The sequence below is a fragment of the Nicotiana tabacum genome, chromosome 10 (assembly GCF_000715075.1).
Source record: "Nicotiana tabacum cultivar K326 chromosome 10, ASM71507v2, whole genome shotgun sequence".
NCBI classification, from domain to species: Eukaryota; Viridiplantae; Streptophyta; class Magnoliopsida; order Solanales; family Solanaceae; genus Nicotiana; species Nicotiana tabacum.
In genome coordinates, this window is record NC_134089.1 from 60,404,217 (window position 1) to 60,424,203 (window position 19,987).

The 19,987-nt window shown below is 38.8% G+C and overlaps 1 long non-coding RNA gene across 1 annotated transcript; it reads left to right on the forward strand.

Annotated features, from left to right (window-relative positions):
• Positions 1-5,103: 5,103 nt before the first annotated feature.
• On the forward strand, positions 5,104-5,796 carry LOC142164864 (uncharacterized). The gene is made up of 3 exons (XR_012695941.1): positions 5,104-5,302; positions 5,436-5,550; positions 5,617-5,796. It is a non-coding gene; the product is annotated as an uncharacterized LOC142164864 (long non-coding RNA).
• Positions 5,797-19,987: the final 14,191 nt, after the last annotated feature.

Genomic DNA, 19,987 nt, shown 5'->3' on the forward strand with positions numbered 1-19,987 from the left:
AAGCCACAGGTCCATCATCAAGCCGCCAAAGGGCTGCTCCAGCGCGCTCTTATGACAGCACCAAATTTGTCTCCCTTGAGGCTCATAACCGTTTTATAGCAAAGGCGGTTAAGAAGGCAATTGCTGAAAGGGGCATCAACATCAACAAGGTCAAGGAACGATGCCCCCACATGTTCAATGAGTTGATGGAGCGGGGGTTACAAGCTTTCATTGACGAGCCAGGGGAGGCTAATGAAATGGTGGTACGAGAATTCTATGCCAATCTACCCGAGCACGTCCACCAGGTGGTCACAGTGCGCCAGAAGGAGGTAGATGCCTCCATTGAGGCGATACGCGCAGCTTATCAACTGCCCGGACCTCTGCCTGAGAACTCGGACTTCTATGAATATGGGCATCATCCAACCGATGCCAAGTGGGAGCGCTTCTTTGATGAAATTTGTGAACCAGGGAAAACGGTAGAATGGCTAGAATTTGGAGAGAAGTTCCATTCAGCCATCTTAACTCAAGAGGCGAAGTGCTGGTTGTATGTGATCAACAATCGACTTATTCACTCCACAAATACTACAGAGGTGAATGGATCCCGGGCTGCGTTGATTTGGTGTTTCATAAAGGGCCTTCCCTTCGATATGGTCAAAGTGATACATGACGAGATGTTCATCAGATGTCCCCAATGCCAGTATGGTTTCTTTTTCCCTTCTTTGGTGACTAGACTTTGCAGGAATGTGCAGGTGCCTGAAAACATTCGTGTGGATGGGCTGGTAAGAAAAAGCCACAAGATAAGACCTGGCCCGAACACCATGGAGGCAGCTCCAGCAGCAGAGATAAGTAGAGAGAATGAAAGTGGTTCGAACGCTTCGGAGGAGGAAGAGCATATGGATGTGGAGGGAGAAGTACTGGCTCAAGCACCCAGAAGATCAGCTGCAGCACTATCACGCGTAGCATCCTCTTCAAGAAGTGCCAGAGTATCCCGATCCACCACATTGGAACAAGAGGTGGCTGATATACGCACTTCTATGCATGATTTGACTACTCGTGTGGACAAAATAGCTGACCGACAAGTCAAGTCAGAAAAGAAGTTCATGGGTTGGCTGCGAGCTTTGGGGCGTGCGTGCAACGTGAATTCCGAAACTGTGTCCGATCAAGAGTGAATCCTCAGGGAAGTACTTCTGCTTCATCTCTTGTTTATAATGAAAGACATGGGGACATGTCTCGCTTTAAGTGTGGGGTGGAAAGGATGGTAGTAATTATTAGTAATAATTACTACTTTTTAAGTTGTTTAAATTGTTTTGGGTTATTGGAATGTTTTGGTGGTGTGGTACAATATATAATATTTTGGTATTGCGTGATTATTTCACTTTTCTTTGAAAAATATTTTGGTGATTTAGTATTGTTAGTAATTGTAGTATTGTTGGAGTAATTGTTCTTAAACATATAATTTTTTTTTTTAAAAAAAAAATTAGACTTTTCCCTACGACAGATCTTTTAGACGAATTTTCTTGAGGGAACTGAGTCTAAATAAAATGACAAAATCATTTTTATTTTTTTTTATTTTTAGGTAAGTATAACAAATCCCCCTTGGTTTTTCTTTAAGCCGCAGTTCTTTTCCAAGGGTTTATCTTGAACCGGGCATATGTAGTTTTTAATTTCTGTTTTTATTTTTTTATAGGTAGACTAAAATAAGGAGTTATAAGCTATAGAAAAATGAACCCATAGCATTGACACACCTGAACACAATAGACCCTAGAGTGTAACGCGCTTAGTCTTAATTGTTGAATCTCACTGAAAGTGCCTTAATTTGTATGTTTGTACTGAATTGAATGCTCGTAATGGAGTGTCTTGATGATCTGATCTGGAATGAGTCATATTCCATGTGTGGTGAGTATTTGTGTAGTCCATGTATTGTACTTGTGTCTAGAACTTGCCCGGTATGTGAGTTGAAGCGAAATTTGAGGTGATGCTTGGTTTGAAAAATGATGTTAAGCTTTCTTTGACTTTTTTTAGCTTAATTGCTTATCACAAATAAAATTTATCCCTAGTTAACCCTTTTGAGCCTTTAGACTGTTGTTTGGAAACCGCATTACAAGTCTATACCCTTTTGTTCTTAATTGACATTGTCTTGATCCTTTTACCTCTTAAAGAACGTTAATTATGAGAGGAGAGCTAAAAGAAGTAAGAAGGAAATAAGTGTGGGGTGGCTTTTGAGTGGAACCAATAGAAGGATGAAAGGGGCACTTATGTTGTAAACGATTATACATCACTAGCAGAAATTGAGTGACAAGAAAAATTATATTGTGTTTTGCTCTAGCTAGTGGGAATGAATTAATAGAGTGCTTAAAGAAGAAGAGCGTATTTTTGGGATGATATTGTGTATAAATGAAAAGTGGGTTGAAGAATTTATGCTGAAAATTGCTCGTGTGATGTGTTAAAGTGCTTAGGGGTTGAATCACTATTCCTAAATACATCCTACCCGTCCCTTAGCCCACATTACAACCATGAAAAAGTCCTAATTGATTTTGGATCGAGCTATCCTACATTAGTAGAGATTTACATTAAGGGCAAGCTTATGGTACCAACTGCATGCATGTGACTTCTTTTGTGAGATTGAGTGATTTCCTTGATATATGCGGGCATATGAATTGAATATGATGGATTGAACTCAGTTTTTGTTGATATAATTGTGAGGGCATATGATTCGTGACAGAAAAGCAAGTCTTGACTTCTATCTAGAGTACTTTGAGGAAGTGTGAATATTGCATGGCACTTGAGAGTCGACTTTGAGGCCAGGATTGTTCACTACTAAGCGTAATACATGTACATTGTTCTAGGTGTAAGGCGTTAAGGGAAAGAGTTGAGTAAAGAATTCTCTAGTTGATTGCTCAAGGACTAGCAATGAATTAAGTGTGGGGTATTGATAATAGGCGAAATTTGGGTGATTTAGCTATTGTTTATGCTTCTGCTTGATTATATTCCAATGTCATATTATGGATAATTGATGGAAAAACAGGCTCTACTCAAAATATGTATACCTTGCAGGATGAGAAGCCTAATGATGCTTTCAAGAGGAGATTGGAATAATTTATGAGCAAGAATAACCCCTAGGAGTCGAGTGTGTTCAAGGACGAGACGGAAAAAAATCACAAAAATCGAGCTACTGAAGCGCGAACTATCGCGCGAAGTTTGAAACTTCGCGCAATAGTTCGCAAAGGTTTCTGCCTGGAAGCTACTGAAGCGCGCAAACTATCGCGCTAACTTTGAAACTTCGCGCGGGTCTTATCCGGAGAAGACTTTGTTTAGGGGTAAAATCGGAATTCTTTCTTAAATCCCACTCAACTTACATAAAGCAAGAACTCCATTATGGACAAGATCAGATTTTTGAGGGGAGTAAGTGCAAAAACACTATTCATCCTTGAGAGAGAAAGTGAAGGAGGAGTTTCATCTTGGAGCTAAGGGAGGAGAAGAAGAACAACATCTTGGAGAAGGATTTAAAGAATTCTTTCAAACTTTCTTCTTGTTGATTGTTAATATTATGTTTAAAACTTTTATTGTTGATTTTTGTATGATTATGAGTAGCTAAATACTCTAGTATTCTTGGGTCATGGATGTTAGATGATCTTGTTGTTTGAAGCTTAGATTGAAGATCTTGAATCTATCGTTATGAGTTGTTTATTTGATTCTGCTTTTAATTATTTTACTGCGTAGCTAACAGTGAAATATTATTTACGAATCTTGAGTTAAACTTGAAAAAGAAAATTCTTGATTGCATATAGAATCAAATAGAGCAAGATCCGGATCCTGGGCATCGGGTGAAAGATTTGCAATTAAGATAGACATATACTTAATTGCCTTGTTTGGTTGAAAAATAGGAGTTGTAAATGCATTCTTGCTAATATTAATACCATAGACATATAGTTATTAGTTTAACTTGAATAGATGCATAAGAACTCGAAAGATTCTTATGAATATATTAACCCTATAATCAATAACCCGGATAATTCAATAAATCAATCTTAAGCTAAAATAGTAGCATGATCTCTAGCAAGTCCATGACCCTGGAATATCTTTACCAAAATTGTTATTAAAATATTGTGTAATTGGTGTAGTAATTTTGTATTGAATTATTGTTTAATTACTAAGTAAATTGTAAATTGGTTCTTTATATATTTTGTGATAATTTAGCTTGAATTGATAATTGTTTGAGTCTTCATCAGTCGAGAAGTTGATCACAATTCCTCGTGGGAACGATACTCTACTTACTATTATATTACTTGTCGATCGCGAACACTTGCGTGAGTGTTTTGGTCGCAACATATAGTACACACAACACATTAGATATATTCTCTTGGGCCAACCTACAACAACCAGTACGAGCTATAGGGATCTTGTTCCCATATGGTAAATGAACCTTCCTGCTTACAAAATTTTTGACAACATCTCAGACTTGGACACCATATGATTGGTTGCACATGTGTCAACTATCCAATCATGTTTGTTACTCCACTAGTTATCTTATAGGAACAACAAAGAATACCTGCCACACTTGCAAAGACCTCTGGCACTTTGTCCTTGTTAAGTATCCTAAGGATTAGGTTGTATTGGTTTGGAGTAAAAGTCAAAGGTACATGTATATTTTCAGTAGTTCCTTTGTCAACATGAACATCCCATACATGCAACTGGCCAAAATTTGAAGCTTGGTGTGCATATGTCTGCTCATAAGATCTACCACCATGAAATATAGCACTGCCATGAGATCCATTGCCAATGTTATGTGCACCACCACCAACATATGAAGAACCAACACCATAATGTACACTGTTAGCACTTTGTTTCTTCCTGCCCTTGTAGTCAGCTGGATATAGTAATAGTTTTCCTTGTTATGGCCTTTCATTTTGCAGTGTCCACCTTGAACAGTGCAAACTGAACATGTTGACAATATTTATGCTTAAAAGTCTACCATCTCTTACATCATAACTAAACGATGGGGAAGAAAAATTTCTGAAAACATGCAACAGTGCCAAATATGGCACTAGAGGCTAAGCGTAATTGCCTGGCAATCACCATTTTCCTTCACTTGTTTGTGGTACTAATTAAGCTAAGAATTACTTTTTTTGTCCGTCTATTACCTTTTCTTCTTTGTTAAGCAAATTAATTGGCAACTTATAGTGTGGTTGGCATGTCTGGTACATTAGGGAGCTTCTCAAGGGACCGTTGTACTATGCCTTTGCAATCACTTTGGCTTGTGCTGTATATTGGAGATATTCTCCTATTGCAATTGGACTAATTTGCAACCTTTGTGCTGGTGATGGTATGCAATGCTGAGGCAACATAATTCTACTCTGTCTCTCTCCCAAATCCTAACTGTTCAACTTACTAAGTTGGGAGGGTTAGGCGCCCTTCCTGATTATCTGGCAAGGTCTTAATAATAAATAATAAAAAAGATATAGCTGACATTGTTGGCAGGTGGTTTGGAAAACAGAAACTCCCGTACAATAAAAACAAATCATTTGCTGGTAGTATTGCGATGGCGGCTGCTGGTTTCTTAGCATCCATTGGGTAATTGAAGCTTCCTTGTTATCGTGCTGCTTAACCGCTGCAACTTGTTTACATGTTTTGCTACAGATACTTGCACTATTTCTCCTTGTTTGGCTATATTCAGGAGAGCTCCCACATGGTTTTCGGCTTCTTGTTTGTGTCGCTTGCTGCAGCACTGGTAGAATCCCATCCTATAAGCACCCAACTTGTTGACAACTTAACGGTTCCCTTAACCTCAGTGCTGGTGGGCAGTCTTGTTCTATGATAGCTGACTGTATCCTTATGTGGATGGACTTTCAAACTTACATTTGTGAATACTCAACATTAACCATATGTTTAGACAATATATAGAACCTCCGGCACTTCTTCGCATCAATCCGTCATATATAAATATTTGTCCTGCATATTGAATTCTCTGGATAAAATTCTCTTCGTAAATATTGTTAGTGATATTCCCCATTTCATTATGATAATATTCATGCGCTCCAAAGAACCAAGCCTGAAAATAAAGTGAAAGTACCAAAACTATTTTCTAATTACAGAATAACTAATAGTAATTCCTAAAAAGGTTGTTCTGCTAAGTGCTAATTACAATAGATATTACCTGAAAAATAGTGCAATGCAAGAAATCAAGAGAACTGTTGATTATAGTTGATTGTAACGCTCTAATGTTCCATTATGAAAACCAGCAGTTCCACAAGTACAATGATTTGTCGTCTTTTGTTTATGGAATATCATAAGAATAATTATTTGTAATCTACAAAAACGAAGAAAGTGGTATAATATAAGTAGGCTACTAAGAAGAATTAGGCGGTGAGGTGATTTGACCCAAAAGAGACTTTGTAGGCTCTATGTACGTATAGTTTAAACGGAAAAGAAATCCAGTCTTAGGTGATTTACAATTATATTCTTAAATTATATAAATATTAAAGGTTATCAAAGTCGATTAATGTTTTAGGAATATTTTTATCGTTCAATAATTAGTATAAATTATTCGTGCTTTTATAATAACTAGTTTAAGGGTACGCGCGTTGCGCGTGTATCCTAACGCATGTACCTTATCTTAATAAGTTAAAATTTTAAAATATCACATAAATGTTGTATTTAAAATTTGTGTCTGAGATATGTATAAGGTAGAAGTTAACGAAAAAGTTTAAATTTTTAAAAATGATGATTGTTGATCCTATTTAGGTAACTCAATAATATAAGAAATTTATCCCTGCATAAGTCGATCATTTGTCTTAATCAATATATTTAACTTAAAATTTATTTTAGTTTTATAATTTTATTACTTAATTTCTAAGGTTATCATGCTGATTAAGAGTTTTTTTTTTTTTTTGAAAAACTATATATTCATATGTTAATTATAGAAGATATAAAATAGAATCAACTAACTGACAAATCTTTCTTATTTTTTCACCGAACGTCCAAAATTAAGATGCTGACAAATTGTTTTTACCTATTAAAAATATATTTTATACTGGAAAAAATTATCATTTAACTATTTTTTTAGTATTTAAATTTTTATGTCAACTATAATCTTTTTATTAGATCTTTCCTTATTTGAACTATACATAAAATCCTAATATGCAATACTTTAAAATTAACAAAGATTAGCTTTTATAAAATTGTTCTAATATGTACACTTTAGCTTTAGTTATAACGAACCAAGTATGTTTTAGCTCAACAAAAAGCTAAATATGTTCGTATGATTACGGTAAGACCGTAAGGCTTACCATAATCAAGTAGACTTTATATTGAATTCAAATATTATCATTAGATAATATTAACAAAATAAATCGATGTTACAATTATGAAAATTATATAACGAAATAAAATTTACACCACATACATTCTAAGACCATTTATTTGAGAAAAATAATTTAATTAAGTATGTGATCAATTACTGTTGAAAATAGAATATGGTGTGTGTAGACAATAAATTAGCGTCGAGAAAATAAAATCAAGACCAAAATATATTGCAACAATCGTAGTATTTTATTTCGAATATTTGAGTGTACAATCTCTATGAATCCTATGATTCTTCCTTCCAATAGTAAATAAATTCAAGGGCCTTTGAGTTTGATCTTGAATATGTATTTGTTTCCACGAACGATGATCGTGTTCTTGAGCTTGATTGCTTGATCTTGATTCGTTCTTGAGCTTGATTTGTTCTTTTTGAACTTGACTGCTTGAAGCTTGAAACTTGTAGAGAAATTTGCGGCGTTTGATCCACGAGCTCTCTCTTGCTTCTTGTTATAACTTCTGGTGTCTTTTCTGAGTTATGAAGACCCTTATTTATAGTTGTGGAAGGGAAGAGTTGTGATAAGAACAAACCCTTTCTGACCAATCAAATTGAAGTATGACATGGCTGCATTTGATTGGCCAGAACATATCACTTGCACACGTGGCGCGATTTCATTGGCCTTTTAGCGTGACTGGACATGTTTTGTCACTTTGACACGTGGCATGATACTATTGGCTCTTCCGCTTGACTTGGCGCGCCACGTCATTTGACACATGGCACCAAACTGGGCCTCCAGGAAGATGACATCTTGGGCTTAATGAAGTGGGCTCATCACTTTAGCCCAATTAAATGGGCTAGCCCAATGGATTAAGACTTATTTATTTAATCCATATATATTGGACTTATATAACTAATTCAATTATATTAGCCCAATAATATTTATTTGGACTAGCATATTAAAATATAGTCCATATTATTTTATCGATTTAAATTCGATAAAATTTTAATGCTTACAAATGTCCCCTACTTCAAGATTTGTCAAGATATTAACTTTGTTAATTTCGAAGGCTAGACTTGAAGTATCCGTAACTTAATACACTGCTAAAGTTGAGAGCATATGCTAACAGATTCTAAGCTTCAATTACTTAGAGCTTACACTAGTCCTATATGTTTGGATAAAGGAAGCCACGTAAATTAAATTGAATTTGCATTTGGATTGTCAAATGGAAATTGAGCTTGGATTAAATTTGGATTGGCTTACATGTTGACAACGAATTGGAAAGGACTCCAATAGACATCTTATTGTCTTGCAAGGATTCCATCCCACACCAACTCTAATTAGAGTAACTGTCGCCGCCTCAACAGTCCATGTCCTTTTCAAAGACCAATTATCGCAACGTCCCACATCGAGAAGTCACTATTTGACAGCCACCTTTTGTTATCTATATAAACCCCTACGTCGTATTTGTTTAGCATCAATTCGTAATATTTGCAAGCCATATTGAGTCTAGTTTTGCTGACTCGGAAGCATTGACGCTAAGGTAATTTCTTCTTCTTTTCTTGTGTTTTTCTTCTTTTGTCATTTTTTGTTGTAGGTCAAAAAAGAAAGATATACGCATGAAGAAGATAATCTTGGGGTGTGAGGGGATGGATACTCATCTCTGCCCAAATATCGAAGGGATTACTTTCATGGCTCGACTACCGGAGAAATTACTCTCAAAATGGCCCGATTCTTGGAGAGATTACTCTCAATGTGGCCCAATTCTTGGAGAGATTACTCTCAAAATGGCCCGATTCTTGGAGAGATTACTCTCAATGTGACCCAATTCTTGGAGAGATTACTCTCAAACTGGCCCGACTACCGGAGAGATTACTCTCAATATGGCCTAATTCTTGGAGAGATTACTCTCAAAATGGCCCGATTCTTGGAGAGCATTTCATCCATTTAGACCTTTGTACCCATTCTAATATTCTTGATTTGGACTTTGACGACCCCTCTTTTCTTTCTCTTTTTTTTAGCACGAAGAGATGGAAAATTTCAGGGACTATACCTCACCTTCCTCAAAACTTAGATATCTCATTATCGAGACTGAATATGGCATAGAACAAACCAAGCTTTTGGTTCACACCTCACAAGCCGGCCGATATGCAACCTCATGGCCTCCTCTAAGTAACTCCCTTCATGTAGAGAACTGGACCTTGGAACACAAATAGATTTCTAATCCATTATCCAAGATGTGGTCTCTCCAAGCGCCAATCCATCGCCATGTAAATATTGCTAGCACCCTTCCAAACTTAGGAAGTCGCATAATTCAAGGCGAAGTACATTGGGAAAACACAACAACAATCGAGGGCGAGTATCGTCATATCTCAGGATATTGCGAATGGGCTGAAGACGCACTTGGTGGAAGCCAACAAACTCTGAGTACAACAAAGATTTCGATGCTATCTATGCCTCACTTTTCACTTATGATCGAAACTCGAATATTTTGCAAGCATTTTGTGAGGCTTGGTGCCCCAAGACGAACACACTTCTTACATCAGCTGGGGAGCTAGCTATATCTCTTTGGGACTTACATATCCTTGGGGGTTTGCCCATTGCGGGTTCTCCGTACGAAGAAGTGGTACCTGAGACAAGAGAACTCATCGGTTTGAATGAAAAACAAGTCAGATTTATTCCTCAATCTTGCGAGTATTTATTTGCCGCATTTCATCATCTTAAGGAGGGTACGGGTGCTACCCAAAAGGTCTCCTTCAGCAAGTGGACAAGTTTTTGGTATAAAAAAAACTTTAATATATAAACCTACCCCGTTGCAAAAGGAAAAGAAATCTGCACGCCTAAAGTCAACACATAATCCTAACGAAGTTATTCCTGAGACGGCGAGGTGGTCGAGTGATCAAGAAACTATATTCTCTAAGCTTAGGGTGAGGTCTAACAAGAAAGATGAGACAAATGTAGCGGCATTCTTATCAATTTGGCTATGTGCCTTTGTGTTCCCCAAGGTAGAAAACTCCATTCGTCCTGAGACTTTTAAGATGACAGCATGATGGCAGGCGGGCGAAAGATTAGCCTTGCAGTCCCAGTTTTAGCGAGTATTTATCATGGTTTGAATAAGATTTTGCATTCTTCCCAACTCGATCAGGTCAAAGTTTCTTTTCCCATTCATTATGTTTATGGCTGGCTTGCACATTACTTCAAAACCCACTATCCACTTGCTAAGGGTCCGTCTGTCCCTTTGATGGTGGCATACTCAGGAGAAGGGGTTGCAAGGTACTTTGACGAGAAAGATGGAAGAAAACGCATCCACAATAGGGAGGATATAGTTTTGGCACCAACAATGTTAACCAATTCCCGTCCTTATTATTACGTGGATAACGATGCCCCTCAAGAGTTGGAATCAAATTACTTCATGAGCTTACGTTTTAATTACCTTCCTTTGAGGTATGGTAATTCATTCATCATCGAGCCATATAGCCCGCATCGGTTTGGTCGTCAATTTAGATTTTACCAGAACGTTCCCGACTTTTTGGAGAACGATATCCGTAACACCTCTCTAGATGAAGGAATAAGATTTTGGAGGATTTGCACACTGTATCGATCTATGTCACGTGCGGTTTTTCCCCAGCGGGAGATCCTATAGAGAAGCCTTTCTCTACTAATTATATGTCTTGGTGGGAGAAAGCGCATGGGAAGTTTCTCGAGAATAACTTACAAGCTTTGGTAGACAATGTTGGGCTAAAGTCTACAACTCCTTTAGGAGGTGAAGATCAAGGTGCTGGAAAGACGCTCTCAAAAGTTAAAAAAATATCAACTCCAATCCTAAAAGTAGTTACGCAACCTAAAAAAAGGAAGCTTAAATCCTCAAAGGCAACTTTGAAAGAAGTGATGTGCACTTTAACAGCTATAGAGAAACACCCTCTAATTCTTCCATTTAACACACGTGTTCCTCAAGACACAAGCCAGAGTACCAATGAAGATCAAAATTGGAAAAGGAAACGGCCTAACCCAGTAGAGATCGTAGAGGTTCAAAGTGTTGATAGTCCCTCAAGAACGCATATAGCTTGTAATAAAGAGGTAAAATACAATCGCCTCGCTCATCCCCCCCTTTCTTTTAGGAGTACCTTCACTATAAATTACTTACTTTCTTTGCCTTTTCTTTATGCAATTAAACACCATTGGGCATCCGATGGTATCCCCATGCGACAAGCCGCAAGTGAGCGATGAATCTATTGGGGGGCCTACGTGTAAAGTGAAGTCATCGTCAAAGGCGTCATCTCTTCCTCATGACGAATCCCTAAAAAGACAAACTCCAAATGAGATAACTCGCATTTCACCAATAACAAATACGGCGGTATCTATATTTGAAGGAAAAAGCATTATTTTTAATCGCAAGAAGGAATTCATTTTGGGACTTTGGAAGGATATTTGCAATAGGCTCTCCAAAACTCGTCCAGAATTGCTCTCATCTTATAGGGAGAAAATCATTGAGATTTTCGAGGATATGAAGAAGACGAATATTCTGGATTTTTCTCCATTAGAAGATTTACTGAATTCTCTTTTTGAACTTGCCGCATCATATGACAAAGAGCGATCCAATATGGCTGATAAGACGAGTGAAGATGAGAAGCTAGAGCTGATTTCCAAAGCTAAAGAGCGTCTCGAATCATTCAAACTTGAAGCAAGTGAGAAAGTCAAGAAAGTTTCCTCTAGTGAAAAGAAATTGAAGAGAGCCGTGAAGAAGTTTCAGACATTACAACAAGAGAGGAAGAACCTCGAAGGTGTTATAGAAGCGACTCAAAAGGAGGTTGAAGAGATTCAGGAAAAAAATGTCAACTGCCGTGACTGAGGTCTCTTCATATGACAACGTAAATTTGTTGACTGTTGATGATTCAACCAATTTGGAGGAGAAGAAGAAGAACTTGGAGACTAGCTGTCAAGAATTGATCAACTACAAATTTTGTTTAGATTAGGCTGTTAGCATTATCTACCCTTTTATCTTTATATTAGGTTGACCTAGTGGATATTTATTTCATCTTAGATAAGATTGCTTCTCGTTTGCTTTACATTACCCGACATTTATCTTAGTTGCATAATTTTTTACTTTACGCACTTGTAACGAAAGATTCATTTCTTGTCGTGGAGAGTTCAAATAATGAACCATTTGATTTTTCGAAAATTAGATTTCAATATCTAAAATATATCCAAAATTCAGAATCAAGCACCTTCAGAATCGCCCCAGATAATATTTTGGAACCAACTTTAGATCCCACCACGTTGAAAATTTCAGATTTGCGCAGTCTCACCAAAAAATTCATATCTCGGTGTAAAAATATCAAAATTTCAAACTGTTTGTTTTTAAGAAAACTAGACTTCAAGATCTAGAGCATATCCAAAATTCTAAATCAAACAACTTCTGAATTGTCCCAAATAATATTTTGAAACCAACTTTATGTTGCACCTCGCTATCAATTCTAGATTTGCGCAATCTCACTAAAAAAATCATATCTTGGTGTAGGAACGTTGAAATTATGAACCGTTTGATTTCTTGAAAACTAGACTTCAAAATATAAAACATATCCGAAATTCTCAATCAAATAACTTCAGAATTATCTCAGATAATATTTTTAAATCAACTTTAGGTTCCACCACATTGAAAATTTCAGATTTGCGCGACTTCGCCAAAAGTTTTGTATCTTGAAGTAGGAACGTTGAAATCATGAACCGTTTGATCTAATGGAAACTTAACTTCCAAATATATAACATATCCAAAATTCAAGATTTAATGCCTAACGGATACATTCAGATAATATTTCGAATCAACACTAAATTCTGATACACCGACAATTTCAGATTTGCGAGACTTCACCAAATATTTTGTATCTTGATATGGAAGCCTCGAGATCGGAATACGCCTTACTTGCCATAAATCGAAATTTAAGAGCCATATTCTCACAAATATCTTGGGATTCAAATCTCACTGAATTTGAAACGTTGCGCCAAGCAATCATTTCCTTATACGTGTGTTTCCTTTTGACGCCTCACTCCTCTTCCCCCCTTTTTTTAGGCAGAGGGCGGACTTGGATACCAATAAAATTGAAGGTTTGGCGAACCTGAAGACATAGAGAATCCCTGAACTTCAATGCAAATACTTGACATCCTTCTAAAATCGGCCCATTGAAGATATCAATTTACCAAGGAGGGTTGCCCCCTTTAAATCAAATGATATCAAAGTTTAATAGGAGAATGGCATTTCAGCTTGATTTTGCATTCCTCCATACTTCACTCGAACAACAATTGGGGTAATACGTATCTTTTGAACTTATGCGAATGAACTTAGAATGAAACTCTAAGCTGCCTACGTACCCCGGTGAAGAGGATCAAGTCATACCGTAGTTCAGACTAGGTGATTTTTTTTTATGTCCTAACTTTTGCCTAGGCCGCCCCTTTCGAAGTTTTCAACCTAGCGGACTCTTTTTTTTTTTACGTCCTAACTTTTGCCTAGGCCTCCTCTTTCGAGATTTTCAACCTAGCGGATTTTTTTTTCGAGGGGGAGGGGGCGTACACAGTTTAGACTCATAAGGTCAGGAGTGTAGCAACATGCAGTTTAGGCTCGTGCATCAAGAAGCATCATGACTTGCAGTTTAGGCTCGTACGTCGAGGAGCGTCATGACTTGCAGTTTAGGCTAGTACGTCGTGGAGTATTATGACTTGCAACTTCATGGATAATACTTCTTCAAAAACTTGCCGTTGATAGGGCTGATTCTCATACCATCTGCATCAACCAGCTTGTAAGCCCCACTTAAATAAGCTTCTTGTACGACATATGGCCCATCCTATTTTGAAGTGAACTTCCCTACATGTTTATGGGAAGTAATTGTGGGTCTTCGTACGGCAAGGACTTGATCTCCTACTTGAAAGGATCTCGGACGAACTCTTTTATTGAAGGCGCGAGACAATCGAGCTTGATAACATTCAAGACTCTATTGAGCTTCCAATCTCTTTTCATCAAGAGCTTCCAACTCTGCTAATCGAAGTCGAGCATTTTCTTCATCAGTGATCCCTTCTTGAATAGCCAGTCGTAACGAAGGTATTTGACGCTCAAGTGGCAAGACGACTTCGACTCCATAAACGAGTGAATAAGGAGTCACTTGTGTTGGCGTGGGATGAGTCATTCTGTATGCACATAGAGCTTCTTCCATACGGTCATTCCAATCTTGTTTGGATTTGGAGACAACTTTCTTTAACAAGTTGCATAGAGTCTTGTTGAATGCCTCAGCTAAACCATTGGTGGCAGCATTGTACATCGAAGCGTTACGTTGCTTGAAGCCAAAGAGATCACAAATCCTGTTCATCAACCTATTATCGAATGGCTTTCCATTATCCGTTATTATGTAACGAGGAATGCCAAAGCGATAAATAATGTTTACTCGGATGAAACTTGCAACATTTTCCTTTTTTACTTCCTTAAGAGCAATAGCTTCAGCCCATTTTGAGAAGTAGTCAGTTGCAGCCAAGATGTATAGGTGCCCACCAGAGGACTTTGGTAGTGGTCCAACAACATCCAATCCCCAAGCGTCAAATGGCCAGGATGCAACAGTCGGGTGCAACACTTCAGGAGGTTGATGAAAAATTCGCATGGAATTGACAAGCCTTGCATCTTCGAGCGTAGTCCAAGCAATCTTTTACCATCGTTGGCCAATAATATCCTATCCTTTTTATATGGAAGTGGAGCTTTGGTCCGGATTGGTGTGACCCACATACCCCAGAATGTGCCTCTTGCAAAGCTTGGAGAGATTCTTCTTCTTCTAGGCATCGCAAGAGTACTCCCTCGAACGACCTTCTGTATAAAGTATCCTTATAGTAAAGGAAACGAGGTGCACGACAACGGATTTTAGTCCTTTTCCTCGGATATTCTGGAAATATCCCATAGCATAAGTAGTCGATAATGGGTTGTCGCCATTTTTCTTTTTCAACTTCAGAAAAAACAACAAGATGCTTGAGTTCGTTATCTTCACCTTCGACCTCATTTGGCGGTGGTACTACCCATTTTTGGCAGACGGTAACTTGCGCTTGGTCAGGCAGGGCTAATGATGAAGCTAGAGCAGCTAAAGCATCAGCCTTCTTATTTTCTTTCCTTGGTACATACTGAATAGTCACATCGCTGAGCCACCCCATCAACTTTTTTGCGTAATCATGATATGGGCGTAGTTCAGGCTTCTTGACCTCGTAACTACTCAAAAGCTGATTGACCACTAACTGGAAGTCACCAAAGACTTGCAATTGCAATTGCTTCATATCAACGGCCATTTCAAGCCCAAGTATTACAACAACAACAACAACCCAGTATAATTCCACTTAGTGGGGTCTGGGGAGGGTAGTGTGTACGCAAACCTTACCCCTACCCTAGGGTAGAGAGACTGTTACCAAGTATTAATGCTTGATATTTTGTAACGTTGTTGGAACAGAGTTGTGTCAAGGTGAAAGAGTAGGGCAAGACTTTACCTTGAGGAGTGACAAATACTACGCCAGCCCCGGCTCCCCCACGATGCACAGCACCATCAAAGTACATCTTCCATGGAGGTTGAACTTCAACGACCACTGCGTCCTTATCAGGTAGTTCATTAGTTAGCTCCCAATCATCAGGTATCGGATGATCTGCCAAAAAGTATGCTAATGCTTGTCCTTTTACAGCCTTTTGAGAGATTTACAAAATCTCGAATTATTGAAATTGGAGGTACCATCTCGCTAGTCAATCACTAAGAACAGGTTTTGACATCACGAACTTGATGAGATTTGCTTTAGAAACAAGACAGACAACATGAGCTTGAAAGTAGTGCTTCAACGTTTGAATTGAGAAGACTAGCGCCAAACACAACTTTTCAATTGGCGAATAGTTCAACTCGTTAGGTGTCATCATTCTGCTCAAGTAGTAAAGAGAGTTTTCTTTCCCCTCACTATTTTCTTGGGCCAACAGTGCTCCAACAGAACTTTCCTGCATCGCAATGTATAGTATCAATGGCTTTCCTGGTATAGGAGCTGCTAAAACTGGAGGCTTCATCAAGTAGGTTTTGATACTTTCGAAGGCATTGCTACAAGCTTGATCCCACTTGAAAGGAACACCTTTCTTCATGAGGTGACTAAATGGTTGGCACCTCCCAGCCAGGTTTGATATGAATCTTCTAAGGTATGCTAGCTTTCCTTGCAGACTTTTCAATTCATGGATATCTCGAGGCTCAGGCATTTTCAAAATGGCATCCACTTTGGCTTGATCAATTTCGATCCCTCGATGTCGGACAATGAAACCAAGGAACTTTCTAGAAGTAACTCCAAAGGCACATTTCAACGGATTCATCCTAAGTTGGTACCTCCGAAGCAATTCAAATACCATCCTCAAGTCTTTCATGTGGTCGCCCTTCTCTCTTGATTTCACCACCAAGTTGTCAACATAGCATTCGACATTCGTGTGGAGAAGATCGTCGAAAATATTCTGCATAGCCCTTTGGTAAGTAGCACCAGCATTCTTCAAGCCAAAAGGCATTACCTTGTAGCAATAAATACCCTTGGGGATGCGAAACGCAGTAAGCTCTTCATCTTTTGGTGCCATGCAAATTTGGTTATAGCCCGACAAACCGTCCATGAAAGACATTGCCTCGTAACCAGTAGTAGCATCGATCATCAGCTCTGGAATAGGAAGCGAGAATTCGTCTTTGGGACATGCATTATTGAGGTTCCTAAAGTCAACGCATACTCGAATCTGGTCATTCTTCTTCCTTACAGGGAAAATACTTGAAACCCACGTTGGGTATTTAACTTCCCGAATAAATCCAGCTTCAATGAGTTTGTTAACTTCAGTTTCAATCAGGGGAACCAAGTCCGGCCTAAAATGCCTTTGAGCTTGTTTAATAGGGCGAGCACCCTTTTTGACTGCAAGGTGATGGACTGCTACTTTCGGGTCCAAGCCAGGCATCTCTTTGTAACTCCAAGCAAAGACATCCCTGAATTTTTTTAGTAACTCAATATAAGTGCTCTCTTCATCAGCTTCTAGTAAAGCACTTAGGTAGGTGGGTCTTGGTTCCTCATCGGTGCCAAGGTTAACTTCTTTTAAGGCATCAACTGTCGTTTTCACTCCTTCTTCAAGTTCAGGTGGAGCATCTTTCACATCTTCATCTTCTTGAGGGTCCCATCATTGAAGGATATGTGATAACACGGCGAAACATCCTCCAATTCCGCATTATCTCCCATCGAAGACGAAACACCATTCTCGCCTTGTACAGTGACATGATACGAAGAACCTACACTTTCTTCATCTTCATCACATTCCTTAGTGTAGACCACAGTGTATGGTTTTACCTTCAGTACTTCTTCACATGAAACCACCAGTTTTGTTTGTCGCCTCATTCTGGAAGGAACCAAACTTTGGAAATTCTTAGAGATCTCTTGAATTTTGGGTGAAGCGGGTGTTCTTGTATTTCGATGATTTCGATGGAACTTATTCCCCTTCTTTAATGGACCCAATCTCTCAAATACAGAAGTTCTCACAATTGATTTTTCAAGCCGATCAAAGACAGAAGGCCTGTTAGAAGCGACAGATTCATCTTCTACACTGATATAATTGCTACTCGCCCTTCTTATTGAGATGCGCACTGGTGACGGTTGCTTGTATCCCAGACCTTCACGTGGTTGCCTCGTTGCAGCTTCTAATGGGAGCTTTCCTAACTTTAACGGCTCATTGGGATTGTATCTAGCTTTTTCAAATAGCTTGTAAGCGTTAGGATCGAAACCTTCATCTGTTCGCTTTGTAGGGAGTGCCACATTCTGCAAACGATTTTGGGCTACAAACCCTACAAACGACTTTGAGGACAACTTTACTGCTTCAATTCGTTTTATTGGAAGAGTTAACTCCCTTAGCGTCTTGGTTTGGAGATTATGTGATCCGCCCTCGTCTTTTTTCCTTTTAGGACATATTGGAGCGCGGGACTTACTTTCTTTCCATAAGACGCAATACCCCCTTTATGAGATTTATTCACGTTGGCGGGTACCTCCTCAGTAACAGTTTTGGCTTTACCAATAGTCACATCAGCTCTTTTAGTTATAGGTTCGTTATTCTTGCTTTTCGTACCATCATCAACTTTCAGCTCCTTCACAATGCGGTTCTTCAAGTAGAACTTTGCATTGGCAAAGTGTGACTCAGCCTCGGTGAATGGCTCATCACCAGCAACTACCGTCTTCTCGACTTTACCCTCGTAGTATTTTAAACATTGATGGTAGGTAGATGGAACTACTTTATTCTCATGTATCCAAGGCCTCCAAAGCAAAATATTGTATGAAGTCTTCGCATCGATCACATGCAACCATACACTTGATTGCATATCTTCAATAGTGATTCCCAGCCTGATCGCGCCTATGGCTCTTTGCCCCCCTTGGTTGAATCCTTGGATCATCACACGACTTTCTGAGAGTTCGTTCATGGGAATACCAAGTTCTTTCAACGTGTGGATTGGCAAAATATTCACTGAGGATCCTCCATCAACCAAAATCCGATTTACCTTTTCATCGCGCATATAGCCAACCATGTACAATGGGCAGTTATGAGGAGTGTCACCTAGCAAAAGATCGTCATTTGTGAACGTGGCCTTTTTCTCACAAGCATTAACTTCTTGAGGAGTGAACTCAATGGGCTTTTCCGAAGATGGTGCCCAACGGTAAGTCATCACTCTTTTCTTCCCCTTTGTAAGCATGGCAACAAGAGGTATCAATGCCCTCATGGGAAATTTTCGTGTGAAACCAACTTGGTAAAAACTCCTCCAAGGTCACTAGATTTCATGACTTTTGAGAATGGTGCATCTCCACTTTTACTTTCTTCAAATACCTAACTGGATTCTTTTTCGTTGGTCTTTTTAACATCATCTTCCTTGTTGGTTGTTCTATTGATTCTTTTCGTGGGCTCCTTTTGTGGTGCCTACGATGAGTCACCAATGTCCAACCTTCATCATCATCAGGTTGATTGACTTCAGCTCTGTCGCTCTCTAGTAATTCTTCATCTTTACTTTCTCTAAAACCACCTAAATCATCGTGACTGAATGAGCCAAAGGTGATAAAGACTTGGTTTGTGCTTGCTTTCTCATCTTCAAGCACTATCTTCTTTTCGTGAGCCAAATCCATGACTTTATCCTTGAAGACAAAGCACTTCTCCAAAGGGTGGCTTACAAGTCGGTGATATTTGCAGTAGTTTGGGTCATTTTTTTTTCGAGCTTCATTTGGTCGCTTCATCTCCGGAAGCTCAATGAGATTTAACTCGAGGAGTTCTTCGAAAATGGCTGGCACATCAGAATCCAGGAATGGGTACTCTTTTTCCTGCATTTCTTTTAGAGTCACTTTTCCACTTGGCTTGTCTTGAAAAGAAGTGGATTTCATACTCTGCTTCTTGCTCACCTTCGTCGTGAACTTCATATGTGACGTATTGACATTCATAGCTTCTTTGCTTTCAGACTTGGGTATGAACTTGCCCCACTTCCTGACTTCTTGCTTGTCATTCACTTTGCGAGGTTCATAGATGGGTAGCCTTTCATTTCCAGCGGAGGACATGCTCAATTCCATGTCATGGGTACGAGTTGCAAGTTCTTCAAATGTGCTAGGCTTGATACCTTGCAAGATGTAGCAAAATCCCCAATGCATGTCTTGGATGCACATTTCTATGCCTGAAGCTTAAC